Below are 17,339 nucleotides of genomic sequence, written 5' to 3'. Positions count from 1 at the left end.
AGTTCAGCATATAAAAACAAAAAGATCCTTAACACTATAAGCACCTTATGAAATAAGCTTCATATGCATATTTCACACACAGACACATATATATACTTTTTTTTTTTGAGATAGGGTCTTGCTCTCTCAGGCTGTAGTGCAATGGTGTGATCTCAGCTCCCTGCAACCTCTGCCTCCTGGGCTCAAGTGGATCTCGTGCCTCAGCCTCCCAAGTAGCTGGGGTTATAGGCAGGTGCCACTGCCGCTGGCTGATTTTTGTGTTTTTAGTAAAGACGGTTTTTGTCATGTTGGCCAGGTTTCCCAACACATATTTAAAGGTGGCTCATGTCTGTAATCCTAGCACTTTTGGAGGCCAAGGCAGGAGGATTGTTTGAGCCTAAGAGTTCAAGATCAGGCTGGGCAACATAATGAGACTCCCCATCTCTACAGAAAAGCACCGAAATTAGCCAGCCATGGTGGTGTGTGCCTATGGTAAAACAAAACAACTGAAAGATCCTCTCAAAATGTAAGAGAGATCCTATTACTCCTTTTCTCAGAATCCTCTAGTGCTTCTCATCTGATTCAGGGTAAAAGCTAAAATCTTTACAACAGCCTACAAGGTCCCACAGCGTGACAAACTAAGGGCCAGTCAGCAAAACCCTTGTACCGCCAGAGGGAAGAGAGGGCTTTCACACTTTTTTCAAAAAGAGAAAGAAAATGCAACACAAACCATATGTGGCTTGCAAAGCTAAAAACATTTACTATCTAGCACTTTACAGAAAACATTTGCTAGCCTCTGCCCCACACAGTTTGGCCCCTTTGTGAGGCAGGGTTCATCCCCTAGCCTGACTCATTCTTTCTGCTCACAGAGCTCCAGGCAGACTGGCCTTCTTGTCATTCCTTGCAGTTCCTTGCAGTTTTTCCAATCAGCCGGGCATGCTTCCTCCTGGAAAGCATGGAGGACAGGAACAGCATGAGGGACAGGAGGACAGGAAAGACATGAGGGGGCTGTTCCATAGTGATAAAGTTGTGGGTCAATGTCTCAGAATGTAATAAGGTCAAATAATTGTACCGTGGTGTATTTTTTTTTTTTTTTTGATTCAGAGTTTCACTCTGTTGTCCAGGCTGGAGTACAATAGCATGATCTCGGCTCACTGCAACCTCCGCCTCCCAGGTTCAAACGATTCTCTTGCTTCAGCCTCCCGAGTAGCTGGGATTACAGGCATGTGCCACCACACCCAACTAATTTTTGAACTTTTTAGTAGAGACGGGGTTTTGCCATGTTGGCCAAGCCAGTCTTGAACTCCTGACCTCAGGTGATCCACCCGCCTTGGCCTCCCAAAGTGCTGGGATTACAGGCTTGAGCTACCGCACCTGGCTCACGTATTCATTTTCTATTGCTGCCAGTTTCTTGCAGTTATTCCAACCGGCCAGGTATGTTTCCACCCTGAGGTCTTTACTTCCACCATTTTCTCTGCCGGGAATTTTCTCCCCCCAGATAGCCGCACAGCTAACTTCTTCTCCCTCGGGTCCTCACTTAAAAACACTTTCTCAGGGAAGGCTTACCTGATGACGCTATTGAGGATCATTATCCCCCTGACTACTCTCCTCACTCTGTTTTGTTTCATATCACATATCACTAACATACATGTTTTACTTTTTATTGCTATTTTTTTCCCTATATTTTCCCAGTAGAATATAAACTGTTCCTGGTGCATAGTGACTGCTCAATATGTATTTCTTGAATGCCCTTATGGGTCATGAAAACCATCACATCTGTTTTCTACACAGTACTTGTCAGTAGCTGTAAATGCCACTTCATGAAAGGGGGGACCACAGGATGACACTCAACAAATATCAAGTATCCAATGTAATATTTATTCAATGACTACGTATTCCATACATCTTTTAAAAGAGCGAATGGGAAGGGAGGAGATAGACATAGTGAGTCAACAACTTTTTCAATAATTTTTGCTATGAATGGGGGCAAAGAAATTGGATGCTGGCTGGGAGTGGATGTGGGACCAAGGGAGGGCTGAAGATGAGGATCCAGTGAGTAATTCCAATGGACACATATGTTAATACCATAGAAAAGAGGAGGCAATTTGAGAAGCAAAGTTCTTGGAGAAGTGAGAACAATGGGATGCAGGAACAGGAGGAGAGAGTGGCCGATAGTGGCAGAGATCTGTCCTTCCACTGTAACAAGAGGGAAGAAGGAGAGTCTCAGGCAGGACTGCAGCTTCATGGGAAGGAAGATGAGGGAGTTCCCATCTTCTGGCCTCTGTTTTCTCAATGCGTGGGCGGTGAGATTATCTGCTGAAACTGAGGAGTGGAAGCACATGGGAGGTTTGAGAAGAGAGGATGGTGTATGAGAAAGACAAAGGGGCTTTATTAGGGAAATGGTAAAGGACAGGCAACTTGGCAGTTATTGAGGGTTATCAGGGGCTGTACCATGAATTTAAATGAAACAAGTAGGCCCAATTTGGTGATTTTTTTTTCATGAGCAACACAAGACTCCTTGGTTGCAGTTGTGAAAAAGGTTGCAGAGCCAAGTGCGATCAGGCTGACTGTAGCAAAGCAGTGGTTCTCAATTTGTGGTCCCTGGACCAGAAGTATCAGAATCTTTGAAAAGTGGAGAAAAATGCACATTCCCAGACCCCACCCAAAACTCCTGCATCAGACACTCTGGAGGCAGGGCCCAGCAGAATGTGCTTCCACAAGCCCTCCAGGCAATTCTCATGCTGTGCCCAGTCAAGTCTGAGCAGTACTGTAATAAAGAGAGAGAAGAACAGGAGAGCCGAGGATGCTTATGTGGGATGATTATAATGGCAGGCTACAGAATCCAAATTGGAAAAGAAGGATAGGAAAGACATGAGGGAGCTGCTCAATAGTGATAAAGTCATGAGTCAACGTTCTGGAATGTGATAAGGTCAAACACTTGTAGCATGGTGTATTTATCTTCTATTGCTGCCAGAATAAAATACCACAGACTTAGTGGCTTAAAACAATACCCGTTTATTATCCTATAGTTCTGGAGGTAAGAAGTCCAGGTACAGCATGCCTCAGGTGACTCCTCCGTTTAGAGATTCATAAAGGCTCAGATCAGTGTATTGGTGTGACTGCATTCTTCTGGCAATTCTAGGGATAAATCTGCTTCCAAGCTCATTTTGGTTACTGGCTGAATTCAGATTCTTGTGGTTGTAGAAATGAGGTTCCCATTTTGTTTCTGACTGTCAGCCAGGAGCTTCTATCAGCTTCTTAAAACCATCTGCATCCCTTGTCAGATTGCCTCCTCCATCTTTCAACCAGCAACAGCACTGGAATCCTTCGTTTATTTTTTTATTATTATTATTTTTGCGAGATGGGGCCTTGCTATATTGTCCAGACTGGGGTCAAACTCCTGGCCCCCAGCCATCCTCCTCCCAAAGTGCTGGGATTCCAGGCATGAACCATTGCACCCAGCCTGGAGCGCTTGTTTCATCTCAGGTCTCTCTGATGTCCCTTCCAGCCACATCTCTTCTGCTTTTCTCTTTTGTTTCACCTCTCTGATTCCAGCCAGAGAAAGTTCTCTGCTTTTAGGAACTCATGTGATTAGACTGGGCACACTTGGATAACCTAGGCTAATCTATTTTAAGTTCTATAACCTTAATTATATGTACAAAGTTCATTTTGCCAAGCACAGCTACATGTTCACAGGTTCCTGGGATTAGGATGTAAGCATCGTGGGAGACCTTTATTCTGCCTCCCACAACATGAAGTGACTAGAACAAGTGAGCTAGAGAAACAGAAGGTGCAGAACTCAGAGGTGGGAAGAGTCTGGTGGTAAGCATCAGGTTGTATCCATAGGAGTGAGAGGAGAAGAGGGAGTATCACTGATGGCTAGAAGGGCAAAGTATTGAGAGGCCTGGGTGTTGGGAGTTGACCCACTTGGATGTTGGAGTCATTGACAATAGTTATGCAGCAGGGGTGGAGGGAAAGGAACCTGTAATATGAAGCAGGAACTCAAGTTCTCATCAGACGGCTTCAGTCTCACTGACCATCAGAATTACTTGGGAGCTTCATAAACATGCATGTTTTGGAGCCCACTCCAGCAATCTTGAATCATAATCATAGCCTGAATCATCATGCTTCTGATGATCATCAGATTAGGAGCTACAACTGCAGGCAAGCAGAAGCTGCTGAAGCCTTTGGTTGGGAAGTTAGTGATTATAACTATGTTTTGAGATATTGGTCTCCAGGATATCAAGGGTTACCCAGGATATCAAGGGTTACACAAGAATCACAGTTTGAGAAGATCTTTGACTTCCATAGGCACCTTTCTTAATTTTAAAAAATTGTTTTAAATTTTTAATAAAAATTATTTTTAGTAGAAACCAGGTCTTGCTATGTTACCGAGGCTGGTCTTGAACTCCTGGGCTCAAGCAATCCTCCTGTCTTGGCCTCCCAAAGCATTAGTATTACAGGCATGAGCCACCATACCGGCCCATAGGTACTTTTGCATAAAATTGACCTAAGGATGCACCACCTTCAGTGTTCACCACCATGCCTGTTGTCCTTTTCCATTTCCCTTTTCACAATACCCCTTTCTCTTTGCAAAAGAAATGTACATCTCTTACCCATCCTGAATCCTACATTGTAAATTGGCCCAGGATATTACAAATTCATCTCTTTAAACAGGACGCCTAGGCCGAGCGCAGTGGCTCACACCTGTAATCCAGCACTTTGGAAGGCCAAGGCGGGTGGATCATGAGGTTAAGAGGTGAAGACCATCCTGGCCAACATGGTGAAACTCCATCTCTACTAAAATATAAAAACTTAGCCAGGCATGGTGGCACATGCCTGTAATCCCAGCTACTTGGGAGGATGAGGCAAGAGAATCACTTGAACCTGGGAGGTGGAGGTTGCAGTGAGCCAAGATCACGCCAGTGTACTCCAGGTTGGCGACGGAGTAAGACTCGTCTCAAAACAAACAAACAAACAACAATAACAACAACAAAAACCCAGGACACCTAAAGGAGGCTTCACGTCTGTCCCTGTCTTACACATATTTCTGTTAAGTTTGAAGCATCATGGTAGAAACAGTGTGACTTGGTACATGTTGAGATGTTAGAGCTACTGACCAAAGAATGATAACAAGCTTTATTCCCTTACCTATCTCTAGACTGCTGAGAAAGAATACCTTGTTTCCAAGACAGAATCCTATGAGGGCAAAACAAATGGAAGTTCAGTAGGAAATACCTGCTGAAAACTCTTACCAAAAGAATTGGCAGACTGGCCGCGGTGGCTCACGCCTGTAATCCCAACACTTTGGGAGGCCAAGGCAGGTGGATCACGAGGTCAAGAGATCGAGACCATCCTGCTCAACATGGTGAAACCCCGTCTCTACTAAAAATATAAAAATTAGCTGGGCATGGTGGCGTGTGCCTGTAATCCCAGCTACTCAGGAGGCTGGGGCAGGAGAATTGCCTGAACCCAGGAGGTGGAGGTTGCGGTGAGCCGAGATTGTGCCATTGCACTCCAGCCTGGGTAACAAGAGTGAACCTCCGTCTCACAAAAAAAAAAATAATTGGCCTGGCAGCACCTTACGTCATCCTAGCACAAACTCAGGGACTTGTTCTCTGACTTGAATAGTTATTCAATTTAGAACTAGAATTCAGATGACAGATAGGGAAACGCACATTTTATCGAAATTGAAAACTGAAGCCTAATTGGCTATTAATTTGATAATAAGACTGGTTTTGTCAATTTGGTTATATGACAGATATTTTCCTAAGTTGAATGAGTTGATTCTGTAGTTCCAAGTTTCTGACAAATTAAAGCCCATAGTAAGTAAGATAAAGCATTTTATTTTTAAATAATTATATTTTTGCCAAGCATGGTGGCTCACACCTGCAATCCTAGTACTTTGGGTAGCTGAGACTAGTGGATTGCTTGAGTCCAGGAGTTCAAGACCAGCCTGGACAACATGGCGAAACCTGGTCTCTAAAACAAATAAACAAACAAAAAATTATACTGGCAAGGCCTACTAAAATTAATATTTTTATGTTTCCAATTCTTTCTGAGTATATTGGGCTACATAAGGTGAAAGAATACAGCATATAAGTAATATTAATTTGTTAAGTTTTGGTAATAATTTTCTTGGAGCCAGGAGCATTGGCTCATACCTGTAATCTCAGCACTTTGGGAGGCCAAAGCAGGAGGATTGTTTGAGCTGAGGAGTTCAAGGGACAACATGGCAAAACCCCATCTTTACAAAAAATACCAAAATTAGCTAGACATGGTGGCACACAACTATAGTCCCAGCTTCTCAGGAGGCTGAGGTGGGAGGATCACCTGAGCCAGGGGAAGTCGAGGCTGCATGGAGCCATGATTGCACCACTGCACTCTAGCCTGGGTGACAGAGTAAGACCCCATGTCAAATAATAAAATAAAATAACAAAAATAACCCCTGCTCATTTTAAGAACTCATATAACATCAAAATGTAAAAAAGTGAAAAATGAGAACCTTTGTTCCACGCATCTCATTTTCTTAAAACAATCGCAGTTACAAAATGAGATGATTTCTATAATACCAGACCTCAGATGGGAAAAAACATAGACTAGCTAGAGAGGAGTGGAGTCAAAAGGTGAGGAGGCCTGACTCCTGGGTCACCCTGGTCTAGATCTGGATCTGTGCCTGCCCTGAAGGCCTAACTCAATGTGCTCAGCTGTGGGTACACTCACACACTGAGCATACTAAGGAATGACACTGCCACACTCTATGTGTTTCCAGATGCCTCTGAGACCCAGGGCCCAGCGAACTTCTGTGCATAGGCCTATAGGCAGATTCCCCTTCTGGGGCTCTGCTGACTCTGATACCCATATATTTCAGTCCTTTCAGGGACTTGCATGTTTGAAAAGCCTGCTGGTTAACCTGGATGAATCTCTAATTGGTCTAACTGGTAGCTCTTCTCCACACTCCTTCCACCCACCAGCATGTCCTACCCCAGGACCTGACTGGCCTCAGAGAATTCACAGGGAATGGGGAAGGGAAGTGAAGGTTGAGCAAGGTCTCAGCTGCACAGCTGCCCTACACAGCTGCTTGGGAAGCTTTGGTGCTCTGATCTGGCTTTTGGGTTGTTCTTGACCCAAGGCAGGTCCAGAGCCCCTGGGCAATAAAAGGACAGTATTCACTGGAGGAGTACCAGCCAATTCACTTCACTTGTCTCACTTCTGAGATATTTGGCTGCTCCTGCAACACATTGGTATCCCCATGAGAGTGAGACAAATGTCCTGCTCAAAGATTATACCACCTCTTTCATCCACTTGTGTGCTTCACTTTTTTTTTTTTTTAAATGGAGTTTTGCTCTGTTATCCAGGCCGGAGTGCAGTGGCACAATCTCAACTCACTGCAACCTCCACCTCCTGAGTTCAAGCAATTCTCCTGCCTCAGCCTCCCAAGTAGCTGAAATTACAGGTGCCCACCACAATGCCTGGCTAATTTTTGTATTTTAGTGAGATGGGGTTTCAGCATGTTGGCCAGGCTGGTCTCGAATTCTTGATCTCAGGTGATTTGCCCATATCTGCCTCCCAAAGTACTGAGATTACTGGCATGAACCACCGTGCCTGGCTGGGTGCTTCACCTTTTGAGTTAAGGCTCTGTCTGGACATAGCATTGATACTCCCAGTATCTTCCAGGCTGGAGGTACAGAGAAGGCATTTGATAAATGATTGCATGAATGAATGAACAAATGACTACATGGTTTCTCTAACTTCCTGTTTTTTAAGACTGTCATTGTAGGATGTTTTAAAATATGCTTTCATTCTCTGCCTTGGTCCAGGCCCCTGTAACTTTTTGCCTATGCCCTTCCCCCAGTCCAGAAGGAGTCTCAGCAAAATCTTAGGAAGGTAATGAATGAGACAAGTGGGCTAGTGGAGAGAAGAGCATTGTAAGCAGAGGAAACTGAGGCAGGAGTGTATCTGGCATGATTGAGGAACAACAAGGAAAGCTATATTGCTGGGGCCAAGTGAGTGATGGAGAGAACAATAGGATGTAGGGTTATAGGTGGAGGCTCTGGGTCAGATAGGGTAGGTCAAATAAGGACTTTGTCTTTTACCTGAGTGAAGTAGCAAGCTGTTTGGATGGTTTTGAGCAGAGGAGGGATGTGATCTTACAGGTTTTAAAGAATCCCTCTGTTGAGAACAGAGTAGTCGGGGATGGGGAAGGTCAGTGGCAGAAGCAGAGGAATTGTTAGGAGTCAGCCAGGCAAGAAACAACTAATGGCAGGTCTGATCCGGACAGTAGCAATGAAGGTGGTGAGAAGTGTTTGGATTCTGGATATATTTTCAAGGTAGAGCCAACAGAACCTCCGAACCAATTAAATGTGGGAGATGAGAGAAAGTCAAGTCACTCTAGGTTTCTGTCTGAGTAATGAAAAAATGGTTCTATCATTAACAGATGGGGGAGGCTATAGGTGGAATTATTTAGGGAAGTTAAGATCAGATGTTGTTTTGGACGTTTTGAGGTTGAGTTATCTTTTAGATGTCCAAGTGGTGATATCAAGTGGACAGCTGAATAAATGATTGGGAGAAACCTTTGGGCTGGATCTCATGCTATCTCATGCTTTAAATATATTCTCACTCATGTCCCCAAATCACCTCCGACGTCTCCCGCAAACTTCAAGTTCTTATATTTGACTGCCTACTTGACTTCTTCACTTAGCTTTCTAACAGGCATCTCAAATTTAATACGTCCAAACTAAATTCCTAATTCCCTGTCTCCCTACACAAAACACAAACAAATAAACAAACAACAATAAAATTCAGGAAACACAACAGCAGTTCCATTCTTCCTAAACTTTGAAGTTATCTTTGACTCTTTCCTTTTGGACTTCACATTCAAACCATCAACAAATCTTGTTAAAACTGTCCCCAGGCTATCCCTACCACTCACACCACCATGCCCTGCTCCAAAGAAGGGAGCTGTTGCCTGGATTATTGTAACAATCTCCAAACTCTGAAAGTGTTCTCCATAACTGACGAATTGATTCTTTTAAAATCAGAGCCTCTCAATCCTCTGCTCAAAACCCTTTAACAGCTCTTCATCTCAGAGTGCAAGCCTATAGGCCTCACAGGGTGTGGGCCCACCACCTCCCATTCTCCTCTCCACCCACAGCAGTTTCACTCCTCCCGGCCCACTCCACTCCTGCCATGTGGCCTCTTCAACATGCCAAGCACACTCCTACCTCAGGGCCTTTGCAGTCACGTTTCCTTTGCCTAGACAGCCATTTCCCCAGCCAGGCACAGTGGTTCACACCTGTAATCCCAACATTTTGGGAGGCTGAGGCAGGAGGATCCCTTGAGCTCATGAGTTGGAGACCAGCCTGGGCAACATAATGAGATGCCCATCTCTACAAAGAAAGAAAAAAAAATAGCTACGTTTGGTGGAGCACACCTGTAGCTACAGGTGTGCTCCACCAAGAGGGCAGAGAATGGCTGGAGCCTGAGAGGTCAAGGCTGCAATGAACCATGATAGCACCACTGCACTGTAGCCTAGGAAACAGAGCAAGAGCAAGACCCTGTCAGAGAGACAGAGAGAGAGAGAGAACGCCCTTTTCCCAGATTTGCAAAAAGGTTACTTCTTCATTTTCTTTATGTCTCTGCTCAAATGTCACCTTATCAAAAAGTTCTACTTATCAAGTAAATCTACCTGAACTTAATTTGGCTACAAAATGAAACCAACTATGCCCTTGGAATTTTTCTGGGATCTAGGGGGAGGGACAGTCTGTAAATAGAGAAAGTCAAGTTCTGGTTCTACTCTACAAAAAATGTACATCTGGCTGGGTGCGGTGGCTCAAGCCTGTAATCCCAGCACATTGGGAGGCCGAAGCGGGTGGATCACAAGGTCAAGAGATCGAGACCATCCAGGTCAACATGGTGAAACCCCGTCTCTACTAAAAATACAAAAATTAGCTGGGCATGGTGGTGTGTGCCTGTAATCCCAGCTACTCAGGAGGCTGAGGCAGGAGAATTGCCTGAACCCAGGAGGCGGAGGTTGCGGTGAGCCAAGATGGCGCCATTGCACTCCAGCCTGGGTAACAAGAGCGAAACTCCATCTCAAAAAAAAAAAAAAAATGTATATCTGATCTTCCTTACCTTGCTTCATCTCTTTCTGTTACACTTAAGAGATGTATATCTGATCTTCCTTACCTTGCTACATCTCTTTCTGTGACACTGTTATATGTGTCAGTACCTGACACATATAAATGTACATACACATATGAATTAATTAATCAATGTTGGAAGGTTGAAAGCATGGCTTCTCTGGAACTTGAGAGCTCATGACACTAGTAACTGGCCAGGGAAAAAGAATAGACCTCAGCATAAGCACAACATTTATGACACAACAGCACCACTACCACACATATCCATACACACACACACACACACACACACACACACATGCACATTGAATAACCTGGAACCAATGCAAATGTACAACAAAGAAAAATGATAAAGTGTGCTTGTGGGGTAGAAAAGTATACAGTTATCAGATGCATGCGGTGACTCATGCCTATAATCCCAACACTTTGGGAGGCCAAGGCAGATCACCTGAGGTCAAGATTTCGAGAACAACCTGGCCTACATAGTGAAACCCATCTCTACTAAAAATACAAAAATTAGCTGGGTGTGGTGGTGGGTGCCTGTAGTCTCAGCTACTCCAGGGGCTGAGGCAGAAGAATGGCCTGAACCTGGGAAGCAGAGGTTGCAGTGAGCCAAGATTGCACCACTGCACTCCAGCCTGGGAAATAGGCGAGACTCCATCTCAAGAAAAAGAGAGAACGATCCAAGATGGCCGATTGCTAACATCTCGGGATTGCAGCTCTCAGTGGAAGCGCAGAGAACTAGAGGACGCCACACTTTTAGACAAATTCTGGTTGCTCACGGAGCAGAAGAACCCCAGTGGAGGAGTCACACGGGTTGCCAGCACAACTCTTGTGGCCAGCGCAGTGGTTTCTCCGGCACCTCAGCAAGGCAGCTCTCGGAGCAGAGTAAACAGGGCTGGCTCCCCTTCTGATCGAGGTTTGGAGGACCCACATGGGTCCCCAGCACGACTCCTGAGGCCGGCACAGCGGCTGTGATGGCACCTCGGCGCGGCAGCTCTCGGCGCAGAGTAAACGAGACTGGTTCCCCTTCTGACCGAGGTTTGGAGTCCCGGGAAGGCAGAGTCGCCTATTACAGACACAAAAAGGAAGCCAGACAGGAGAATCCTGGGCAGAAAAGCACCATCAGTCTTAACGCTGCTGTTCTGGCCCTGGGAACTAACAACTTGGCCGTCCAATCAAGAGACCTAATCTGAAAGTTGGTAATTTCAAAGAAGACAGGAGGATAGATTTACAATGATGGGAAGAAACCAGCGTAAAAATGCTGAGAATACTCAAAATCAGAACGCCTCTCCCTCTAAAGATGATCACAGTTCCACATCAACAATGGAACAAGGCTTGATGGAGAATGAGCGCATCCCAATAATAGAATCACGCTTCAGGGAATGGATAATAAGAAACTTCTGTGAGTTAAAAGAACATGTTGTAGCCCAACGTAAAGAAACTAAGAACTTTGAAAAAAGGTTTGACGAAATCCTATTGAGAATAGACAACTTAGAGAGGAATATAAGTGAATTAATGGAACTGAAGAATACAATACAGGAACTCCGAGAAGTATGCACAGGTTTAAACACTCGAATTGTTCAAGCAGAAGAAAGGATAACAGAGGTCAAAGTCCAACTTAATGAAAGAAAACAAGAAGAGTAGAGATAAAAGGATAAAAAGGAATGAGCAAAGTCTCCAAGAAATGTGGGACTATGTGAAAAGACCAAATTTATGTTTGATAGGTGTACCTGAATGCGACAGAGAGAATGAATCCAAGCTGGAAAATACCCTTCAGGATATTATTCAGGAAAATTTTCCTAAACTAGCAAAGCAGGTCAATATTCAACCCCAGGTAATACAGAGAACACCACAAAGATATTCCTCAAGAAGAGCAACCCCAAGGCACATAATCATTAGATTCACCAGCGTTGAAACAAAGGAGAAAATACTAAGGGAAGCCAGAGAAAAAGGTCAGATTACCCACAAAGGGAAGCCTATCAGACTTACAGCAGATCTCTCAGCAGAAACTCTACAAGCCAGAAGAGAGTGGGGGCCAATATTCAACATCCTTAAAGAACAGAACTTTCAGCCCAGAATTTCATATCCAGCCAAACTAAGCTTCACAACTGAAGGAAAAATAAAATCTTTTATGAACAAGCAAGTACGCAGAGATTTTATTACCACCAGGCCTGCTTTACAAGAGCTTCTGAAAGAAGCATTACACACAGAAAGAAACAACCAGTATTAGCCTTTCTAAAAATATACCAAAAAGTAAAGAGCACCAACATAAAGAAGAATTTACATCAACGAATGGATAAAACAGCCAGTTAACATCAAATGGCAGTAACCCTAAATTTAAATCGACCAAATCCCCCAATTAAAAGACACAGCCAAAACCCAACGGCATGTTACATCCAGACCTGTTTCACATGCAAGGATACACAAAGACTCAAAACAAAGGGATGGAGAAAGATTTACCAACCAAATGGACAGCAAAAATAAATAATAAATAAATAAAAAGCAGGAGTTGCAATTCTCGTAGCGGATAAAATAGATTTTAACCAACAAAGATATAGTGGTAAAAGGATCAATGCAACAACAAGAGCTAACGATCCTAACACCCAGATACATAGAGACTTAGATTCAATTAGACAGAAAATTAATAAGGATATCAAGGACTTGAACTCAGATCCGGAACAAGTAAACTTAATAAATATTTATAGAGCTCTCCACTTCAAATACACAAAATATACATTCTTGTCAATACCACATCACACCTGCTCATAGGTTTAAATGAAACATTGATTGGCCATTATTAATACCCATTTTTTTTTCAGAATAAAGCAATATTTCCTTTCACCCTCCCTCTTTCTCTTCCTCTTTCTTCCTCTCCTTTACTCATTTTTTTTTTCTTTCCTTCTCTCAAAAAAAAGAAAAAAAAAAAAAAAAGAAATCAACTTGTAAACCTCTAGATCCAGGTAGGGAATGTCTCTCTCATTGCTTGATTTCCTTCCTTCCCTTCCCTTCCCTCCCTCCCCCCTTCTTCCCTTCCTTCCTTCCTTCATCCCTTCCTTCCTCCCTCCCTTCCTCCTTCCCTCCCTTCCTGCCTTCCTCCCTTCCTCCCCAAAAAAAAAGAAAAGCATACAGTCATTAAAAACACTAATTACCAAAGACAGTAAAATGCTTATAGTGTGTTATAGAACAGTAGTACAGTCAATTGTAAAACAGACTGGCTCTTAACATATAATTACATACAGTACTGCTATAATCACAGCAATGCAAAATAGGTACACTTAGGAAAGCTAAGATTTAAAACAAAATTAGTTATTGTGTTAGACCTATTAAGGGGGTTATGGGTGGTTTTGTAATCTTCTATTCTTCACACACACATGAAAATTATACTCTTTTTTTCCATAAAAGGAACACGTTTTACCTCCCTAGGCACATCGGTTGAGGAAAATCCCAGTCCAATGAAGTCAACACTCAAGTTCCCCAGAGACTCCCAGGTGTGGGTGGCAGAAGGGTCTTGGGCCAGGTCTGTGCAAAAGGGCTGTCCCAGAGGCTGAAACTAGTGGTAAGTGAGGCATAGAATGTTTGCATGACTAACCCAGGGGAAAATACCCACCAGAGACTTATTTCTATTTAAGAAAAGAGAAATGCAGAAGTAAATCTACTTGAACCTAATATGGCTTTAAAACAAAAACAACTGTGCCCCTTGGAGTTTTGGGGGGGCTCTCCTGTGAGGAAAGAAAATCAAGTCCAGGCTCTAGTGACCTTCACTGCAGAACCAAACTCTCCTGCAGGGGTCCAGATTGGGGGCTTCGGGCCCTCACTGGGGCCTCACTGCTAGTGCAAAGAGTTCTGAATCCATAAACCGGCTGAGCATTGACTTCAGAGCAGCATCCTTAACCAAACTAAGGTTATGAACCCTGGTCATCCTTAAAACAACAAAACTTCTTCTCAGAAAAACTGCACATTTGCCCTAAAATGTGAAACAATCTCAGGAGCTTCATGGGCTCCCTGAATCCTATCCACCCCTAGTTGTCCCTGTACCCCAGATGAAGAACCTCTGATGGACCTGATAAATACAATGTCCTACACATAAGGTATACAACGTGTATGCTATTATTTTTCAAGTCTGTTGATAGAACTGTGATGAATAAATTCATTTAAAAGAATACTGAATTTAGAAATTTCTTGTTACATATGATCTCCAGAAGACCAGTAAATGCCTGTGCAAGCCAAGGAACACGTGAAAAGAATCTCCTATCCCTGCAACAAAGCCTTCTTCCAAGCCCGGGAAAGGGATCCTATTGGGACAGTTGCTCTGCAGGGCCCAGGCGTTGGAGGGCGCCGGGCTCCAGATCATGAGCTCTGAAAATCTGAGGCCCCACCGCAGCTGGCACAGGCTTTTCGGGGTTTTCTCACGGAAATGTTCAGAGGCTGGTTGGTTCACGTGTATTTAAGTTTTATTCTTCAATTAGGACCGGGTTTTCCAGACGTGGGTTGTCAGCGCCTGCCCAGTTACCAGCGTGCGTCCAGGCATGAAACGTAGCCTTGGGTCGCTCCGGGTGAGCGCCCTGGGTGGAGCCCCCGGGGCCCCGGAGTGGGTGGCCGTCCTGCTCTGCGGGTACCCGCGGAATGCCCTACCCGCGAGCTCCCTCGCCTGGGCGCGTCTCGGCGCCATCCGGGTGCACAACTAAGACTAGAGGAACTGCGCATGCGGCCCCGGCTCAGTGAAGGAATGGGGAGACAGCGAGGAGAAGGGGGCTCAGCACAGCCCACCCCCCATTACTCGAGCCTCCAGAACTATCCTCCTCCTTGCCCCTACGCCTCCTTCTATTACGCCGAGCCCTCTCCCCAGACGCTCCTAACCTGATTGAGACTTTGGCACATCAACCCAGTTCTAGGAACCCGGGCCAGCTCAGTACGACTCATCAGACACTTATCAGTATCTAACACACAATAGATTCGTGCACATCTGTTAAATAAAGAGGAGTTTAATTTTTGCGTTTGAACAGTGTCTGCTTCAACAACGCTTTGGCGCTTGTTAGAAAGGGTAGGCTGAGTGGTATACTGCGAGGGAAGGGAGTCATGGAGGGAAAGTGAAGGGAAACAGGCGGGCCCAGGGAGCAGCTTGCAAGTGAGCTGGAAAATCAACTCCCAGAACTCATCAGGACACAATTTACTCAGTGCCATGGCATTCAGCACTGATGGCCAGAACCGCGGGCCTTGAAGCAGCACCACACGGGCAGCGTGGTGGGACAGGTGCCCTGGTATCGGGGAGGTGCAAAGGCCTGAAAGGAAGAGCCCAGGAGGTGACGGTCCCCACCTGATGACAGGGTAAAAGTCAGTCTCTACTAGTTACTAGAAACGTGGAACCCAGGAAGCTCGAGGCCTCAGCTCGAGCTTGGTAATTAGTGTTTTTAATGACTGTATACTTTTCTTTTCTTTTTCTTTTTCTTTTTTTTGGGGGGGAGGAAGGGAGGAAACCGGCACAGGAGACCTGTCAAAGGGGCCCTGAATCCTCCCGCAGGGAGAGAGCTACACGTCCACCTGGGCTCCGAGGACAGACCCAGGTTGTGGGGACACCGGCTGCCTGCAGGGGGCGAGATGTTCCTTTGGTGCTGCTGGGCTGTGACTATGAGCAGAAACAAAAATAGAAGCTGAGATCAACGGAAAGGAATGAGACTGAACAAACATATATATTAATCCTGACAGGACGCATACTAAAATAACATTCCCAAACACGGCAGTAAGAAAGGATGAACTATGAGAAGAATGCGCAGATAAATGAATGAAACTTCGGAGGACAAAAATGTAAGTTTCACATAGTATATAAAAATAAACACCAAGTGGATTAAAGTGCTAATTATTTTAAAGAACAGCCATAGGAACTATATATTTAATAGGATGAGGCAGTTATATTTATGGACAAATGTCAGCATTCTCTAGGCTTTGAAACAACAGAAGAAACAAAAGAAGATTTATATTCAAAAATATAAAAACTGGACAGAATTTTTCTTTTGACACAAAGTCTTGCTCTTATTGCCCAGGCTGTAGTGCAGTGGCACAATCTCAGCTCACTGCAGTCTTTGCCTCCTGGGTTCAAGCAATTCTCCTGCCTCAGCCTCCTAGGAGTTCAAGACCAGCCTGGCCGACATGGTGAAACCCTGTCTCTACTAAAAATACAAAAATTAGCTGGGCATCGTGGCAGGCACCTATAATCCCAGCTATTCAGGAGGCTGAGGCAGGAGAATTGCTTGAACCCGGGAGGCGGAGGTTGCAGTGAGCCGAGATCCTGTCTCTGCACTCCAGCCTGGGCAACAAGAGCAAAACTCTGTCAAAAAAAAAAAGCTAGAGTCTGCCAGACATGAAACATTATGTCTTCATTTGCAGTATGCTCAGTCCGTTTCTAAATAAGTATCTAAATGTGAATTAAAGTACTGTCACAGCTCAGAAAATGGGTCATCAAAGTAAAGGCAAAAGGTCTTGAGTGGGTTTATCCAGTTTTGTAGTGTTTTGTTTTTGTTTTTTTGTTTTTTTCTGCGACAGAGTCTCACTCTGTCACCCAGACTAGAAAACAGTGGCTTGGTCTCAGCTCCCTGAACCCTCCACCTCCCAGGTTCAAGCAATTCAGCCTCCCAAGTAGCTGGGATTACAGGGGTAATTTTGTATTTTTAGTAAAGACAGGATTTCGTCATGTTGGCAAGGCTAGTCTCAAACTCCTGACCTCAAGTGATCTGCCTACCTCAGCCTCCCAAAGTGTTGGGATTACAAGTGTGAGCCACAGCGCCCGGCCAGTTTTGGAGTTTAAATACCATCACTTTTATAGTGAACCTCAAATAAATCCCTGACCTGAACCTCAGTCCTGAACTCCAGACTCAGACAGCCATCTGTCTACTTGACCTCTCTACTTAGATGTCTGATAGGCACTGCAAATTTAAATGTCCAGGCAGGTGCCATGGTTCACACCTGTAATCTCAGCACTATGGAAGGCAGAGGCAAGCAGATCACTTGAGTTTAGGAGTTCAAGACCAGTCTGGGCAACATATCTCTTAAAAAAATTTTTTTTAATTAGCCAAGCGGGCCAGGCATGGTGGCTCAAGCACTTTGGAGGCCAAGGTGGGCGGATCACCTGAGGTCGGGAGTTCAAGACCAGCCTGACCAACATGGTCAAACCCCGTCTTTAAAAATAAAATAAAATAAAAAATAAAAATTAGCCAAGCATGT

Source organism: Callithrix jacchus, chromosome 10 (assembly GCF_049354715.1).
Source record: "Callithrix jacchus isolate 240 chromosome 10, calJac240_pri, whole genome shotgun sequence".
NCBI classification, from domain to species: Eukaryota; Metazoa; Chordata; class Mammalia; order Primates; family Cebidae; genus Callithrix; species Callithrix jacchus.
Note: the sequence above shows the minus strand (reverse complement) of the source record.